This window comes from Equus caballus, chromosome 16 (assembly GCF_041296265.1).
Source record: "Equus caballus isolate H_3958 breed thoroughbred chromosome 16, TB-T2T, whole genome shotgun sequence".
NCBI classification, from domain to species: Eukaryota; Metazoa; Chordata; class Mammalia; order Perissodactyla; family Equidae; genus Equus; species Equus caballus.
Window position 1 is genome coordinate 6,025,404 of NC_091699.1, and position 18,908 is coordinate 6,044,311.

Below are 18,908 nucleotides of genomic sequence, written 5' to 3' on the forward strand. Positions count from 1 at the left end.
GTTTCTTGGTTACAGGCACAGTAACTATCTCTGAATGGTGCAAGCCTTAGAAAGCTCATGGAATGGAAGGCATAGCTGATCAAAGAAGCCTAAGAAAGGACTGGAACCAGGAGACCTCCAATAATCCAGAGAATAGGACTTAAGCGACAATCTCTTCAAGACCCTGTGGCTGGTACAAACCAGTTCCAAGACATTTCCCTCAGCCCCTCCGTTCATGATTTAAAATCCTAAGAACCACCTCCCACCACCTCTGTGTAGCTTCTTAGAGGAAATACCAACCAAGGTGTCCCACGTCCCTTGGGTAAGGAGCAGTGACCTAAGCTCAGCCAGCTTGATTGAGGAGGGCAGCGCCATTCTTAAGCCCATGCAGAAAACATCCCTGCACTGAGTCATCCGCCCTAGAAGTCTCCACTCTAGTCCTTCTCCCATCACATCTTCCCAGGGGATAAGGAGGCCACAGGCCAAGGGCACTTGCCCACCTCAACCTGCACCCTCCCTTCTGGACCATTCTCTTGGTCACGGAGACCCTGGACTTCCCTGCCCAAGTTGGCTCTTCCCTGGATCTGTCCTCCCGAGGGCACATGGCACATGAAAGCCAGAGGGGATGTAAAGACTGCTGTCCACCCATTTTCACTGTGCAGGTTATGATGTACTCACACACGTACAAAAAGCCACTACAGTGATGGGCAGAGCTGGGAGTAGGAAGAGAAGTGGGGAACAGGCTGAGGGTAGGGATCCAGGAGCCATAAGCCAGGAGCCAGCTCTCCCCATGCTGCTATATTTTTGCAAGAAAATCTGAGAAGTCAGAGGATTCCAAATTTGAACTTGGCCTTCCAGGTCATTATGAAGATAGGAGGATAGTACATATTTTAAATGACACTTTAATAGATTGCTTTATAACTTTCAAATCCCTGGGCATGTGGTATATGGCCCTTCATTTGTACTCTTCCTCTGGGTCCTGCAAGGGTATAGGCAGGTCGGTCAAAGAGTATCAGGATGCTGCTACCCGAGGAAGAGACCAGTGATGTCCACGTGCTGTGGAGATTCCGTGTTCCCACCCCTGCATGTAGTGACCCAGCGCCCCGTGACTCAGCTGCCCAGGCCCTGAGCAGACCCTGCAAATGCCGGAGGCTCCCAACTGTCTCCCTGCCTCCACGTTAGCCCCCTGGAGTCTTCTCAGTCAAGCATCCAGAGGTATCTTTGAAACATATAATGAATCAAGCCACTTCCCAGTTTAAAAGCCTACGGTGACCGCTCCCCACCCCCACCTACCCCGCCCAGAGGAAAGGTCAAAATCCTTTCCACATTTCACAAAGCTTTGCATGACACCTCCCAGCCTCCATCCACCGTCTCTCTGTCCTCTTGCTGACCCACTCCAGCCATGCTGTCCTTCTGGTGGTCGCTGGGACACGTCAAGCTCAGCCCTGCATGGGGTCCTCTGCACCTGCTGTCCTTGTGGCTGGAACATTCTTCCCTTGGTTGTCCCCATGGCCAGCTCTTTCAGCTCCTTCAGCTCTCTGTTTATGCTACTTCCTAGCACAATCTTCTCTGGTGACCCCAACTAAAGTAGGGCACCCCGTTCCCACCGCAGCATCTCCCACCTCCTTTCCCTGCATTATTCTCCGCACAGCACTCTCCGTCACACTATGCGTCTTGATTGTTTCTTGCATGTTATCTATCTAGACAGACTAGAAGAGAAGCAACGTGCGGGCAGGGACCTTTGTCTGTCTGTTCCCTGCTGTCTCTCCAGCACCTGAAACACTCCTGAGCTCAGAGGTGACACTCCACAAATGTTTGTTGAGTGCATAATGGGATGAATGAATGAAAGCATACATGCCATGCCCCTGAGCCCCTGCATATGGTCCCCTCTCTGTCTGGGATGCCACCATCATCTTCTCCTTCAAGGCCTAGCTCAGCATTACCCTATCTCTGCGGCACCTCCTCCTCTCCATCCCACCCCAGCAGCATTGTTTTTGGTAGCCCCATCATACTTTACACATACTTCTCTAATAATACTCACTACATTCAATTATTGTCTGGTGGTTTTTTTTTCTTTTAAAAGATGTACATAAGCAGTACATGAATACATTCACTTTATTAAATATTCAAACAATATAGTAAGTGAAAGATCTCCTCTAGGCTACTCTCAAAATCTACCTTTCCTTTCCAGAAGTAATCTTGTCTGGGAATTTACATACACATACATGGATAAAAAAGTAAAGTTTTGTTTTTGAGTGTGCATGTGTGTGCTTTATTATACCTATGTTCTGGCATTTTCTATGATTTGCATCTTTGACACAGAGTACTTTGTGTGATTGTCCGTTTTGTACCGGTATGCATTTAAATCACTTTAAAAAATACTTTAGCATTGAATTAGATAGAATGGAGGCATGAAGATTTAGTTGGCCATTCCCCATCTTATGGGTATTTAGATGGTTCACATTGCTGCAGCCATGCCACAGTGAAAGTTCCTACACAGGTCTGTTAGAGCATATGTGTTTCTCCAGACTACATACCTAGAAGGGAAATAGAGGATTTGAAAAGTGTGCAGATTTTAACCTGCCAATTCACCCTTTAAAAAGCCTGTAAAGGGGCTGGCCCCGTGGCCGAGTGGTTGGGTTCGCGCGCTCTGCTGCAGGCGACCCAGTGTTTCGTCGGTTCGTGTCCTGGGCGTGGACATGGCACTGCTCGTCGGACCACGCTGGGGCGGCGTCCCACATGGCACAACTGGAGGAACCCACAACGAAGAATACACAACTATGTACCGGGGGGCTTTGGGGAGAAAAAGGAAAAAATAAAATCTTTAAAAAAAAAAAAAGCCTGTAAAAATTATGCTTCTATGAAGGTGGGATATTTTTAATATTTGCCTATTTGCTGGGAGAAAATGTCTCATTCGAGTTTTGTTTTTCATTTCCCTGATTATTGCTGAAGTTTACATGTTTGTCTATATTTATTAGAATTTAGTTTCTCTTTTGTGACTCGTTTTTCCATCTTCTTGGCCCGTTTTTCTTTTCTCTTGCTGTCACTATCTTATGTGCCTGTTTGTTTTACTTGACTGTGAGCTCCTTCAGGTGGTCATCACATCTTATTTATCAAGGTTTCCCCTTCCAGAGCACACAGACAGTGCTTAATGAATGTATATCCAATTGCATTATTGAAGCCATAGGCATTACCCTCTATCATGGTTATCATCATTATCATCCTCCTCATCACTGCCAGTACCATTTATTTAGTCTCACAGGATGCTAAGCCCTGTCTCGGGAGGTGTGCTTATATTGTCTCTCATCTTCCTAATACCTCGCCCAACAAAGTGACTATTGGTAGCTCTGTTTTACAGATAAAGCAGTTGAGACTCACGCAAGTTACACTGGCTGTCCAAGGACACTCAGCCGGATTATGAAGGGAGGGATTATGGAGCAGAGTCTTTTCAGCCTGGTTCCAAAGTATGTGCAGTCTCCCTTAGAGCAATTGGCCTCTTCCTGGCCACGCATTAGAATCACCTGAACAGGCTTTTAAATGATAGCTATATCCAGTCCTACCCCAGGCCAATTGATTCAGAAACTCTGGGACTAGGTCTGGGGAAGTGGTGTTATAAAAATCCCTACATGATTTTGATGTGCAGAAATGGTTGAAAACCTTTGGTCTACATTGGGAGTGAACCAGCTTTTTTTGTAAAGTGCCAGATAGTAAATATTTTAGACTTTGCCTGCCATACAGTCTCTGTGGCAACTATCCACCTTTGCTGTTGTAGGGTCAAAACAGCCAAAGACAAAAATGAACGAACATGAGTGTGTTCCAATTAAAACCCATTTACAAAAACAAATGGCAGCCAAATTCGGTCCATGGGCTGTAGTTTGTGGACCCCTAGTCTATATCATAATACTTCAAAGATCTTGGAATTTCGGATTGTCCCAGTCAAACCACGACATCTGGTCACATTAATTACCATGCTAAGTCTCAAGGACAGTGGCATGAGAATCCTTGCCCCACCTCAAGAGATTCTGCTTCAGTAGGTTGGGGCCTGGGCGTCTGCATTTCAACAAGGGATGCAGCTGATTCTGATGTAAGCAGACTTCGTGGGTCCTTACTGCAAGAATCACTGGGCTACCGAAGTATAATGTTCTTGGCAAGTAGCGAAAGCTTGGCTGGAGAAGCAGAACTGTTTCTTATCCAAAAATTCTTTAAGCTCACGGATAGACATTTTGTGCATCCCTGCCTTCCTTATGTTCCAGCATCCTGCCTCCAAGGTTCTGGAACCTTTGGTGCCCCAGCATCACATCTTCCCAGTCTGCACGTTGGCAGAGAAGGAAGCCGTCCTGCCTCTTCAACTCTGAAATTAGTAGAAGACCAAAGTCCTTGTATATTTCAAAATATTGAAGAAGAAAGTGACTGTTTAACCACCTACGTGATAAAACTGATACTGGCATTTATCAGTCTGTGTGTGTGTGTGTGTGTGTGTGTGTGTTTTAATAGTTCAGTAGTTAGAAAATGGAGCCTCCATTTTCCCCTCATCCGCTTTGAAGCTATGTAGTGTGTGAATGCCATCATTTCTGTTTCCGACCTCTTTAGCATCCATTATTTCTCTGTTGTCTACATCTAATAGTCTGGATCCTTTTAGTTGTTGATGGCACAGCAATTACTGGGGCTGCTGCTTTAGGATGACACCCAAATGCCTCTGAACAGTTGAATTTACTTACTGCTTCCCTCCTGAAAGCTTTTTAGCATGATCCAGCTGGGGTGGTTTCATCGGGAAAACCATTATTTGTGGCTCTCTTTTTTTGAGGGGTAGAAATAAATTTCCCAAAAGATGAAAGTGGACACTGTTCATTGTGGATCTGCAATCTTACTTTTTCTTCTCTCTCCTTCTTACATTTCATTTGCACAGTTTTCCTCAGGAATGACTTCTTTCTGGGGAAATGGAATGTTCTAACTTGTACGATTGAGTCAAATCAATGTTTAGAGTGGTTTGGACTTTTAAGCCTTTTGCTGGATTTTGGCAGTATCATTTTATACTGTAAAACCCCTTTTTCCCAGGTAACCTATAATATTCATATTGAACATTATTCACAGCTTTCTAACACCCCCTCATTTCACTTAGCTATCAGCTAAGCAAATAGTGCTCAAGAGTTAAAAATATGCTATTCTTCCTCTACAGCACATGCACTTTTATGTGAAAGGGGAACCGCTCTGTGTTCCTAATCTCTATATACATATCTATCTGTGCATGTAATAGCTTTCAACACTGTAATTAGACACAGAAACCACACCGTGCCAACACAGTGCACACATGCAGGTTTATAGAGCAGTTGTGACAAATATATAATATGGTAAAACACCTTTTCACTAGCTGGGACAAATTCTAGAGTATACAAGGAGAGTTTCAAATGAAAATTAGGTAGAAGAATCTGAACTATTTCATGCAGGAGGACTGCACAGATGAAAATATCTAGGACGCCTCTCTGGAAGAGTGTATTTGAGAGGCACTGTGCAATACTGGAAGGCTGATAGCTCAAGGAGTCCAATCCTCTTGGATTTAAATCCCAGCCAAGGTGCTGTGTGATCTTGGGCAAGTTGCTTTACCTCCCTGAGACTCAAGTACCCTGTTACATCACAGAGATAATAGCAGCACGTTTACCTCATGGGGCTCATGTGAGGATTAAGTGAGGTAACAAATGTCAGGCTGCAGACACACTTTCGTCATCTGAGGATCGGAACCACAGTGTGGTGATGAAAATGAAAGGAGATATGTCATCATTACAACAGAACTCTCTGGAATATGCCCCTCCCTGCCACACACACAGCAAATATGAGTCTCTTTTGTGAACTGTCAATGTTAATAGCATCCACATTTACTCAGCTACCCTCATAAAAAAAATTAGGAGCTACGCTTAAATGGTTTCTCTCTCCTCCTACCTGTCCTCTTCTTCTCGTGCCTGATCCCCCATGGTCACTTGGTACCAAATTGTGCCATTCAGCCTCTGAAATAACTTTCTAATTCGGTCTCCTCAGCTTCATCCTCCCTGTCACTGCCTCAGTTCAGACCCTTATTGTCTTTTGTCTGGATTAATGCAAGAACCTCTTAACCACTTTCAGTATCTTCGGCTTGGATCCTCCATGATCCATTAGTAGCCCCATTTTACAGATTAGAAAATTGAGACAGAGAGAGGTTCAATCAAGAGCCCCAAATCACACAGCTAGTAAGTGGTGTTATAGGGATTCCAACCTCAGCAGCCTGGCTCTAGGATCTCTGCCCTTTCCTACCTTGGAGCTTGGTGCAGTGCATTATTTGGTTGTGGAAATCGGCAGTACCTCCTACGTCTGGTAATTGCCTCGAGTGAGTCCTGTTTCCCCCTCACCAGATGTTTCCTTAGAGCTGCTCTAACTGATACATCGATCCTGCAGGAGCTCCAAGGAGCAGCCAAGCCATTCTGCAGGAAGAGAGCGGGTGAAGGAGGAACAGGCAGAAATGTACAAATGAGTTCTGGTGGGAGACCATTAGTGCATCGTGGATGCTGTCCAGAGGCTGACGTGGGCCACGTATAAAAAGAGGAGGCTGAACTAGGGATGGAGAAAGTAGGGATTCAGGTCCATTTCAGCATTTCAGGATTCTGGTCCAGGGGGTGGGGCCTGGCATGAAGAACTGCCAGGGGGGATGATGCTGGGATTCTGGCAGTAACAGAGGCTGCTGGTTTAGAGCAGGATCGCAGGCAGACGTGATGCTGTGGTACCACAGGGACAGATCATCCATGTTCCCGTGAAGCCACAGCCACTCTGAAGCCGGGGCCAGGGCTTTCCCACACCCTGTGGTCATAGGCACTAGAGTGGCAGGAAAAGTAAACTGAGAAACTACAAGTTTCTCCTTGTAGAAACCTTACTCATTCTTTAAAGCTCACTTAAAAATTAATATTTATCTAAGGAATCCATACTTGTGCCTTTAAAATCAAATAGTACTGAAGGCTTTATAAAGGACCGTGACAGGCCCTCCCCAACCTCACAACCCCAGTCCTTTCTATCCCCCCAGTTCCATTCCCCATGGAAACCACTTGAGCCATTTCTATCATAGCTGTTCTTGTGTTTACCTCCATTTATATAACTAGTACAAATACTTGTATTTAAAAGTAATTTTAAAATATTAGATGCTAACTTCTTGCCGTGGTAGATAAAATTTGAGTAGGTAAAATTGCAGGTGGATGAAATTTGGTCGACACCCCATTCCCCTCTTCACTCTTCTCAATCTGTCCTCACTTAAATCTTTATTCATGAAAGTTCATCTTGGCATGGAAGGTGACCCCTTTCCTGGAACGTGTTCAGAGACTGCTCCTCCCCTGCTCCCACAGAGCTGTGTATCTCTCTTAGTGCACTGTTCCCCTTGCCCTTCCACGTTGGGGTTATCTATAGAACAGGTCACACAACTGTGGTCTTTACTGCTGTGTGCCCGATATTGGTAAACCCTGCTCTTCTTCCCTGTCCCTAGCCATCTCTATATCTCTCTGCTTTGCCAGTCTCTGGGTGGGGGGAAACCAAAGTGGGTACTTCATGTGTGCCCTGAAAGGCTGGGACACTGGTCGTTCACTCTGCTCTCTCTTTCCCTGAAAGGAGAGTTCTTTCTAGCTGAGGAGTTCCCTCTTAGCACTGAGTAATGCCAGCTTAAAGGACGGGGTGATGCAGGCAAAATGAAGCTGTTCTTCTTTCTCTTTATGTGTGGTTATTCTCACATTTTTTGTTCTGCTATGTTGCTAAAGTTTCTTAAGAGGGCTTTAGAGCTCTCCCAGAACTCTTTTTGATCATGGGTAGGTCGCAGTCTAATTGTTGATCTTTCTGGGAGGACAGAGGCTAAGATCTCCTACTGCCCCATCTTGGTGACATCGCTCACTAACACATCGTTAAGGATTTTTCATTTATATTCATGAGGGATAGTGGTCTTGTCTTTGCATGTGATGTCTTCACTTGCCATTGAAATCAAGGTAACTCTGGCCTAATAGAATGATGTGAGACCAGCTCTCTCCTTCGATATTTTCTGAAATAGATGGTGGGAGATTGGGATTATTTTCTCCATTAATAGTCAATGGAATTCACCAGTTGAGTCATCCGAATCTGGGCTTTTCTTCCCTGAAAGGGTTTTAATTACTAATTTAATTTTCTTGTTTGTTACAGATCTATGGAGATTTTCTATTTCTCTTTGAGTCAGTTTTGGAAATTTGGATCTAAGAATTTGCCAATATCTTATAAATTGTCTAATTTGTGTCATAAAGTTGTTCATAATATTCTCTTATAATCCTTTAATTTCTCTGTGGGTGGCCCTTTATAATTTCTGATTTTGGTAAATTCTATCTTCTCTCTTCCTTGGGGATGCTAGCTAAGGGATTGTCAACTTTATCTGGTAAACAGCCAATTTCTGGTTTTATTGATCTTTGTGTTTTGTATTTCACAGACATGTGTTCTAATCTTTTGTATTTCCTTTCTTTTGCTTGTTTTCAGTTTGGTTTATTTTCCTTTCTTTCCTTTCTTAGGGTAGGAACTTAAATTATTGATTTGAGACTTTCCTGTCTTCCACTATAGGTGTTTAATACTATAAATTTCTCTCTAAGTACTGCTTTAGGCACATCCCATAGACTTTGATATTCTATTTTTAAATTTTCATTCACTTCAAAGTACTTTCAAATTTTGTTCCCAATTTATTCTTTGACTCATGTGTTATTCAGATGGGTGTCATTTAAGTTCCAAATGTTTGTGGATATCCCAGATATATTCCATTCTTGATAGCTCACATTCCATTGTGGTTGGAGAACATATTTTATATTATTTCATTCTTGCTAAATCTGTTGAATTTATTTTATGGCTGAGTACACGGTCTATCCTGGAGCATGTTCCATGTGCTATTGAAAAGAAGGTGTATTTTGTAGTCATTGAGTGCAGTGATCTATACACGTCACTTAATTTAATTTGGTTGATAGTGCTGTTCAAGTCTTTTATAACCTTGCTGATTGTCTTTCCTCTTTTTAATCCATTATGGACAGGAGGCAGTTGAAATTTCCAAGTATTGTTGTTGAATTGTCTCTTTCTCCTTTCATTTCTGTCAAATTTTACTTCATGTATCTTGAAGCTCTGTTGTTACATTTGTAAGCATTGGTAATTTTTATATCTTTCTGATGTATTGACATTTTGTCATTTGGATATGTCCCTCTTTGCTTCTAATAATATTTCTTGTTTTAAAATCTACATTGTCCAGTATTAATACAACCCTCTAGCAATCTTTTGGTAACTATTTGTATGATATGTCTTTTCCATCCTTCTAGTTTCAACTTCTGTTTGTCTTTGAATCTAAGTGTGTCTTTTGTAGATCACATATAGTTGGATCTTGCTTTATTATTCATTTTCCCAATCTCTGTCTTCTAATTGTTTTTTTTAGACCATTCACATTTAGTGCAGTTATTGATAGGATCAGAGTTACATTTGCCATTTTGCTATTTGTTTTCTATGTCTTCAGGCTTTTTTGTTCTCTGTCCTTCCTTTATTAACTTCTTTTGTGCTAAATAAATCTTTCAGTATATCATTTTAATTCCTCTATTGAATATTTTTTACTGTTTTTGAGCTATTTTCCTAGTGTCTGTGCTAGGGATTCCAATATGCATTTTAACTGACTATGTTCTATTTCAAACGAATATTAACTTAATTCCTATGAAATATAGAATGTTTCCTCCAATGTAACTCTATTACTTTCCCCTCTTGTGCTATTATTTTTATATATATTATATCTATATATGTTACAAAACCAATACTACAATGTTACAATTATTTCTTTGTACAATCTCATGTTTTTTAAAGAATTTAACAGAAGAAATGAGAAAATATATTTATAGATTCTTTTTTTAAACCCAGAAATTTATTACTTCTGGCTCTCTTAATTTCTTCCAGCTGATTCGAGGTACTGTCTGATGTCATTTTCTTCCAGCCCAAAGAATTTCCTTTAGTATTTCTCACAATTCAGTTCTGATATCAAGAAATTCTTCCAGTCTTTTTAAATTTAAAAATGTCCTTATTTTACCTTTATAATTAGTGGATAGTCTTGCTGGATAAAAAAATTCTTCTTTACCATTTTTTCTTTCAGTATTTTGAATATGCCATTTCTCTGCCTTCTAGGGTCTATTTTCTCTGATGAGCAGTTAGATATTATTTATGTTGATGCTCTCCTGTACATGTTCAGTTGTTTTTCTCTTTCTTCTTTTAAGATTTTCTCTTTGTGTGTGGCTTCCAACAGTTTGACTATGATGTGTCTAGGTAAAACTATATCTTTGTATTTATCCTACTTGGAGTTCAGTAAGCTTCTTGGATGTGTAAATTAACATTGTTTCATCAACTTTGGGAAGTTTTGGACATTATTTCTTAAAAAAATTACAACTATTAGATCCACAATTTGAGGAGGTGTATTAGATGGGATTTGGGACATTTACTGGGAAAGTCTAGGAACCTGGAAATTGGAATGATTACATGTATTTGGATTCAGTTATAGCTGAACTCATTGGGCACAATGAATCTCCCTTGATTTCATAAGCAGTTGTTTCTCCCTGTGTGAGGCTGTTCCTTCATTGCTGGTATTCAACTATAGGATGAATCTCAAAATCATTATCCTGAGTGAAAAAAAAAAGCCACACAAAAATACACTGTATGATTCCTTTTGCATGAAACCCTAAAAAGATAAAACTAGTCTAATATTGACAGGCATAGAGAGAAACAGTTCCCAGATGGAGGTGTCTGAACAGTTTGAAAAGTGATCCAATATACTGGGGCTCTCAATAGATTGCCTCAATTACTCACTCAGATAAGGTTTGAATACAAGAATATCTTCAAGAGGGACATTATGTTCCTCAGTATTTTATAAAATGATCACTACCCATATGAGGGTGAATGCCAGGTAAGTACACCTCCCCCAATTACTGCTAGGATGGACTCAGTGTGAGGTCAAGATTAAGGTGAAGAAATTGTATTCCTTCACTTACATGGATTTACCGAGCATCTAGGAAGCCCAAAGTTATTATCAGAGGAGAAGGATATGGTCAAACATATACTACTACTTGGTCAGAACAGATATTCTATACTCTGTGCACTTTGCCTGGCAGGTGTACACTTGCCTCTGCACAGCTTTGAGGCTTATTAGACAGTTCAAGTTTCTTGTACCTGCCACACTCTCTGCAATTTTAAGGCCTTTAAGGTATACTAAAAGTCACTGCTTTGAGGAGCTTAGAAAAAGAAGTGAAGAGTAACTGAATTCTGACAGTGTCTCTCTCACTTCTCTCTCTCTCTCTCCAAATCCTAAGGGGTGATCCTAGTATAAGTTACCCCTGAAGGAGATACGCACTATCCTCAGGCCCTGTCCGAACTGCCTTACTGGGTCCAGGCCCATAATGGGAATAAAAAAACAGCTATGTTCAGAGTAAAATTGCAAGAAATCCAGAAATTAAAAAACCAAAAACACAAAAGTAACTCAAGATCTTGCCCAATAAAGCAGAAACTAGGTAGCATATAAGCGGGTGGATCTTACCATATTAGATTAGGAAGGATGAATTATGTTTGGATAGGCTCAAATTAATCAATATGAGTATACTCCCTGTGGACTCAGGAGCAGCCCATGTTGCATTTCAAAGCAATGAAATATGTATTTTCTCTAATGGGATACTGACAAATGTTTTTTAAAACTCTTAGAGTGTTTCCCATGTGCAGCCATCTTTTGTGGTGACATGAAGGGAGTGGTGGTGGTGGCTCTTTGATCATGAAGTTCATTGAAATGAAATAGATGGGTATTCTACCTTGATGCTTCTTGAGATATATATCTATATACATGTGAAATTCTGGATCTTGTGGGCAGAAAATGAACACAAATCACCACAACAGGGATTCAGATTCTCTTTCTAAATCCTTGATATATCCTACTTTATAGACAGGAGGCTTTGACTAAAGGGAAGGCTGGGTCCCTTTGACAAAATTCCTCATAACTTGGTCACAAGAATATACAATTAAACATTTCCCAAAAGTCCCCAAGGGAGACCTGTGGCCACATACCCATCAACTCTCCTTCAAACTGGGTTTACAGTGTATGGTGGCATCATTGGAAATTATGGCTGCTACAATTACAGTCTCACTTAGGGGTGGTTCTGAAACATGTGGTGAAAAAAATCTTCCCAGTGGGTAGAGTTTAAGGAGGTATATTTAGTTCACTTTGTGAAGAACTGACATGTACTTGAGTTTCAATTTATACTGATTTATGTCCAGTAGCTCAGTGAGTTGACAGGTAGTAGGGGGCTAAACAAGAATAAGACTGGAAAATTGGTGACAAAAAGGTCTAGAAGAGACATATGTGGATGGAATTCTAAGAATAGGTATTGAATGGGGTTTATAAATGCTTAACAGAGGATAGGATATCAGAGGGAAGAGAACAAGTGAGGTGTTGGGTATTTATTCCTTTGGCTCTCCGTGCTGAGCCATGTAATGGGCATTCACAATATTTCTCTTCCTAAGACCACAGCTCTCGTAAGGGTGGCCTTTTGTGCTAAGTTCTGATAGTGTTACCTACTCTCACTACAGCCCTGGGGGTGATAATAACTCTCTACCAACACTAGTTACAGGATGCTTCACTAACCCTACCCACATTTTTAGAACCCTATTTTATTAGACTCTCCTCAAGTGTCCCATGGTTTCTTGACAACTGACACCTGTTTCTTGAGGGGACCCTGACTAATAGGCCCCACAACAACCCTGATCATAAACTCCATGGCGGTAGGGAATTTACTCTCTTTTATTTGATGTTGCTATCCCAGCACCTAGAATGATGTCGACTGTACAGTCAGTTTTCAATAAATGTTTGTTAAATGACATATGTTGTGACCACTTTCTCTCCTTCGTGATCTTTATGTTAAAGTCTATTATGATTGATTTAATATAGTTTAACCAGCATTCTTGTGCTTTTATCTGTAATTTGCTAAAGAATGACAAAGAATTATAAACGTCAGCAAAAAGCAAGCAAACTTGTCGTTATGTGCATGGCAATCCAAGATATTTAACACAAAAATTTATGAAACAATAAGAGGATTTAGCAAGAAGCAATGTTAATGTATAAAACCCAACAGATTTCCTATAAACATCCACCCCTGGAGCACCTGTGCAGACCCTCAGTAGAGTCTGCACACTGGGCCCCAGGCGCGCCAGGATGGGGCTCAGGGGTTGGTGGGTCCGGCGGCTGTAAAGGAACAGGGTGGAGGTCCCAGGTTGAAAAATTGTAAAATTATAATTTTACAGCTATATAATTTAACTACTTCAGTCGTCATGTCTTTTTCTTTTTACAAAGTCAATTTTCCTACATAACTCCAAATTTTTTTCACACCATCTAAGTAATATTTTAATATTTTCCATATCCAATCCGTATTCAAATTTCCCCAATTACCTCCAAATGACTTATAAAAAAATGCTATTTTAATCGGGAGCCAATAGCGGATTACTCTTTGCATTTGACAGCAGAGTTCAGGCTTAACCCTTAACCTCTTCGGGCTCGGAGGACCCTGGGCAGGAGTGATTTAAGAACATCGTCCTCCCGCTTTCGCGGAAAGGCCAAGAGTGACTTGAAATGTAGACGCGGAGGCCTATGGGAAATGTAGTTTTAAATTGGTGAGGTTCACGGCCTGGACTCTGGGAAGGGGACGCCACGCTCCTTCTGCGCATGTGCAGCCGTAGCCTCCTCGTTTGTCTTCTCAGGACTCCAGAGAACCGTTGGGGAACTTTGGGGTGTGCTCGGAAAATGCAGGGTGCGCACCTAGGGCGAGGGACTAGCTGGGAAGGGTGTGCCTGTGCTTGGGGATGGGAGCAGGAAGTGTCTGGGACCTCGTCGCCCCCCGCGGCGGTGTATAAACCCGGGCGGGCCGTCAGATCGGGTAAGGCCGATGGGGGAGACCCCGGCCCTCGGGCTCCCGGGGCGCAGGTGTTCGGGGCGGTCCGGGGTGCTCGAGGATCGTGTGACCAGCCCGCCTGCAGCCCGACCGGAGAGAAGCCGTGTCGGCGGCGGTGGGTGCGGGAGGGAGGAGTGCGTTTATCAGGCGGACGGTGACCGTGGGTCTGCGGTGGAGCCCAAGCTCTGGAGCACTACAGGCCCGGTCAGTGCCAGCTCTGTCACCTGTAAGCAGGGGCGACAGAAGGAACCTGGGCGAGAGTCAGGGTTCTCATCTATAACTATTAATAATGATTGTTTCACGGCGGCGTTTGGAAACATAGATCACTATTTTAGACAAGTGCCAGATAGGAAGCCTTAAGTAAGTGACAACTGCTCTTATAGTTAGAGGACGCTTTGTTTTTTTACTGGATAGTTTAATGTACCCTGACAACCACTTCACCGGAAACCGAGGCTCGGGTCGGTGGCCCGATGTGCTCGAGTCAGGAGCTCCCAGCCAGGGAATTTGGATTCGAGGGCAGGTGTGCTTCGCTTCAGTCTCAGGCTTTGTCTGATGTCACACCTGCCCAAGACTGGCATTACAGCCTTCACAGCACTTAGGAACATGGCCTGTCCCTGCGTCCCCAAGGATGTAAAGGAAAGGATGTGGATGGAATCCCACCGTGTGTCACATGTATCCTGGGATTTCTAGTGTCTCTTCAGGTCCCTTGGGTCAGACAGAGGTGCCTGGCCCCCTCTGCATTGTCAGGCTTTCTGTCCTTGAAGTCTAATGTTATAATGAATTCCAAGAGTCAGGCTTTTTGCCCCTAAAATGAATTTATTTCTCAGATCCATGTCCCAGTTGCCTTGAAACAAACCAGCCCTTGTGAGGCAGGAAGCAGGGGGCCTCTGTGAGGGAGTCTTACCTGGAAGAGAGCGCCCCTCTGACCTTAGTCCTCTCTCCAGAGCTTCAGAGCAGAGACAAGAGCCCAGAAAGGAGCAGATGCTAGATTTGCAAGATCAGAAGCAGGTCTTGATCCCCCTGCCCAGAATGAACCAGACTTGATGATGATGCCACCTTCAGGAGCCACCACACTGTGTGACAGTGGGGCATTTGGGCTGTCCCTGGGAAGTACAGGTGAGCTGGGGTGGCCCAGGGGCAGGCTGCTCAGGAAAGGCTGCTTTGTTGGAGAGCTGTGAGGGCAAGGTCTGGGGGTAAGGGACAACCAGGCAGAGGGAGGAAGTTCTGTCTCCAGTCCCCTTAAATGGCCCCCGCTATTTACAGATGCGCTGCTGTCACACATGTCCACCACCACATGTGACATTAGTGACGTTATCCTGACGTCACAGGATCCAAGAATGATGATCTGTGAAGAGTTTTCCAAGGTCACCTACTTCTAACTCTTTTGAAAGATTTAAAGACATTGGGCCTGAAAATTTCAGTGACTTGTCCAGGGAAACGCAGTTTGTGACAGTTCACTCTCTCACAGGTAAGTTACCAAAAGCATCTATCAAAAGGGCCTTTTGAGAAATACTTCCCAGCTGAAATGAACAATTAAAAATTCCTGCCTTAAATCCTCCCATCTCTTTTACTAGGCTTTCCGTGGATTGTGTATACCAGGGGTTAAATAATATTACTGAGAAAAATAGATAAATGATGCATACTGAGTATTTTTCTGCTAAGTTAACTTTAATGAAGGAATAGTGTCTTGTCGTTTGGCGTACTTTAATTCAACTAATCGGTTGTTTTTATTTCTTTCTGTTATTCAGAAGGACACATGCGTTATTGTTAAATCAATCGAGTAAAGTTTATGTTCACTCAGTAAAAAACTGCAGATTTCAGCTCCATGGTCATTTCAGAATCACACAAAGAGAGGTGTTGCTGCCTGTCCATGATCCTTCTTGTGCCTTTTCAAGGCCCAGAGGGCCCTGTGCCCATGGGGAGGATGATCCCCAACTGGGGTGCTGAGATTTGAGGAGGTGAATCTAAGAGCTGTAAGACAGCTAAATCTCAGGACCCCTGTCTTCTCTCTGTCCCCTCAGCTGAACCACAGTCCTCTGTACTCGCCCAGGAGCCACAGAAAGTGAACATCCCTCAGGTGAGCTCTTTATTCATTCCCCACTTTATGTTGTAATGGATTTATAAGGTTTAGCAGGATCCATGCATTAAAGGAAAAGGAGAAGTAGAAATAGTAGAAATCAAGTCAGTCTTGAGGAAAAATATACCGTGTTTTACTATTAATTGTGATGTTGGCTGTTAGCTTTGAGTGGGTAACTTTGTCAGGGTAAGTAGTTTCCCACTAAGCTACCTGTTTCAATCTCTTTACTTGCGATTGGGCTATTCAGATTCTGTGTTTCTTCTTGATTCAGTTTTGGAAAGTTGTATGAGTCTTAGAATTTATCTGTTTCTTCTAGATTGTCCAGTTTGTTGCTATATAGTTTTTCATAGTATTCTCTTATAATCCTTTATATTTCTGTGGTATCTGTTGTAATTTCTCCTCTTTCATTTCTAATTTTATTTATTTGAGCCTTCTCTCTTTTTTTCTTAGAGAGTCAGGCTAAGGGTTTGTCAATTTTGCATATCTTCTCAAAGAACCAGTTCTTTGTTTCACTGATCTTTTCTACTATTCTTTTTTCTTTTTTGGTTTCAATTTCATTTATTTCTGCTCTGATTTTTATTATTTCCCTCCTTCAGCTGACTTTGGGCTTTGTTGGTTCATTTTCTAACTGTATTTTAAGATTGCTTATGTGAGATCTTTCTTGTTTTTTAAGCTGGGCCTGTATTGCTATGAATTTCCCTCATAGGACCACTTTTTCTGCATCCCATATGAGTTGGTGTGGTGTATTTTCATTTTCATTTGTCTCCAGATATTTTTTGATTTCTCTTTTAATTTCTTCAATGATCCATTGGTTGTTCAGTAGCATGTTGTGTAGTCTCCACATATTTGTCACTTCCCAGCTTTTCTCCTGTAGCTGATTTCTAGTCTCCTAGCATTTTGGTCAGAAAAGATGCTTGATGTGATTTCAATCTTCTTAAATTTATCAAGGCCTGTCTTGTTTCAAAACATATGGTCTGTCCTTTGAATGCTCCATGTGCACTTGAGAAGAATGTGTATTCTGCTGTTTTTGGATAGAATGTTCCATATATATCTATTAAGTCCATCTCGTCTAGTTTTTCATTTAATTCCACTATTTCCTTGTTAATTTTCTGTCTGGATGATCTATCCATCGATGTAAGTAGAGTGTTGGGGCCCCCTACTATTATTATGTCGTTGTTAATATCTCTTTTTAGGTCTGTTAATAGTTGCTTTATGTACTTTGGTACTCCTTTGTTGGGTACACGTATATTTATAAGTGTTATGTCTTCTTGTTGGAGTGTCCCTTTTATCATTATATACTGCCCCTCTTTGTCTCTCATTGCCTTTTTTATCTTGAAGTCTACAGTGTCTGATGTAAGTATTGCAATAACTGCTTTCTTTTGTTTGCCATTAGCTTAGAGTATCATCTTCCGTCCCTTCACTCTGAGCCTGTGTTTGCCTTTAGAGCTAAGAGTGTTTCCTGAAGGCAGCATATTGATGAGTCTTGTTTTTCAATCCATCCCACAACTCTGTCTTTTGATTGGAGAATCCAATCTATTTACATTTAGAGTGATTATTTATATACAAGGGCTTAATGCTGCCATTTTATCACTTGTTTTCCAGTTCTGTATTTCCCTTGTTTCTTGTCTTGTGTATTTTGGACTGCCAGTTCAGTTTGGTAGTTCTCTATGATGGTTTTCTCAGTTTTCTCTTTTTTGTGTGTGAGGAAGACTGACCCTGAGCTAACATCTGTAAGCAATCTTCCTCTCTTTTAGCTTGAGGAAGATTGTTGCTGAGCTAACATCTGTGGCAATCTTCCTCTGTTTTTTGTATGTGGGATGCCAGCACAGCAGGGCTTGATGAGAGATGCATAGGTCTGTGCCTGGGACCTGAAGCTGCAAACCCTGGGTGGCTGAAGCAGAGCATGAGAACTTAACCATTATGCCACTGGGACAGCCCCTCAGTTTTCTTTTTTTTGTATCATTTGTGTCTCTGTTCTGATTATTTGTTTAGTGGTTACCATCAGGTTTGTATAAAAAATCTCATAGATGAGCTATACCATTTTCTGATAGCCTCTTATTTCCTTGGTCTAAGCCAGTTCCATCCTTTTCCTCTTCCTCTGATTTGTTGGTCATAACATATTCTGTTTTGTGTTGTGATTTTGTGGTTAAAATCACAAGATTATAGTTATTTTTGATGTTTTCCTTCCCTTTATTTTTAAGGTCATAATTAAGTTTTTGCTAACCTGTTCTGGTAGAGAGCTGCAATTTTCTGACTTTGGCTGCCTATTTGTCTCCTTGCTCAAGGCTTTGTGAACTCTTTTTTTTCTTTTTCAGGTATGAAGGTCTTCTTGAGCATTTCCTATTTGGGGTGTCTTGTGGCGATGAACTACCTCAGCTTTCGTTTATGTGGGAAAGTTTGTATTTCTCCACCATATCTGTAGGATATTTTTCCCTGGATAGAGTATTCTTGGCTGAAGGTTTTTGTCTTTCAGAATTTTGAATATCTCATTCTACCTTCTCGTAGCCTGTAAAGATTCTGCTGAGAAATCTCCTGAAAGTTTGATATGGTCTTTGTAAGTTATTTTCTTCTGCCTTGCTGCCTTTAAAAATATTTCTTCTTTGTCACTGACTTTTGCCAGTTTTACTACTCTGTGCCTTGGAGTAGGTCTTTTTACATTGATGTAATCAGAAGTTCTGTTAGCGTCTTTTACTTGTAATTCCAGCTCCTTTCCCAGGTTTGAACAGACTTTCTGCTCCTTTCTCCCTCCCTTCTCCCTCTATAATACCCATAGTTTTTATGTTGCATTTCCTAATTGAATCAGATATTTCTCAGAGAATTTCTTCGTTTCTTTTTAGTCTCAATTCTCTCTCCTCCTCCATCTGAAGCCTTTCTATATTTCGGTCCTCCAGATTGCT

At 41.8% G+C, this 18,908-nt stretch overlaps 1 protein-coding gene across 50 annotated transcripts in view; it reads left to right on the forward strand.

Moving 5' to 3' along the window:
* Positions 1-13,639: 13,639 nt before the first annotated feature.
* LOC138917966 (heparan sulfate glucosamine 3-O-sulfotransferase 4-like) overlaps positions 13,640-18,908 on the forward strand; it is an 87,660-nt gene continuing 82,391 nt past the window's right edge. For 30 of the 50 annotated variants that reach the window (XR_011426682.1, XR_011426681.1, XR_011426677.1 and 27 more), the window contains exons 1-3: positions 13,646-13,793; positions 15,198-15,402; positions 15,956-16,011. The gene's annotated coding sequence lies outside the window, so the exon portion shown is untranslated. Of the gene's footprint in view, positions 13,920-14,878; positions 15,051-15,197; positions 15,403-15,955; positions 16,012-18,908 lie in introns of all 50 variants that reach the window. The other 20 variants (XM_070237004.1, XM_070237006.1, XM_070237008.1 and 17 more) reach the window with 10 other exon arrangements.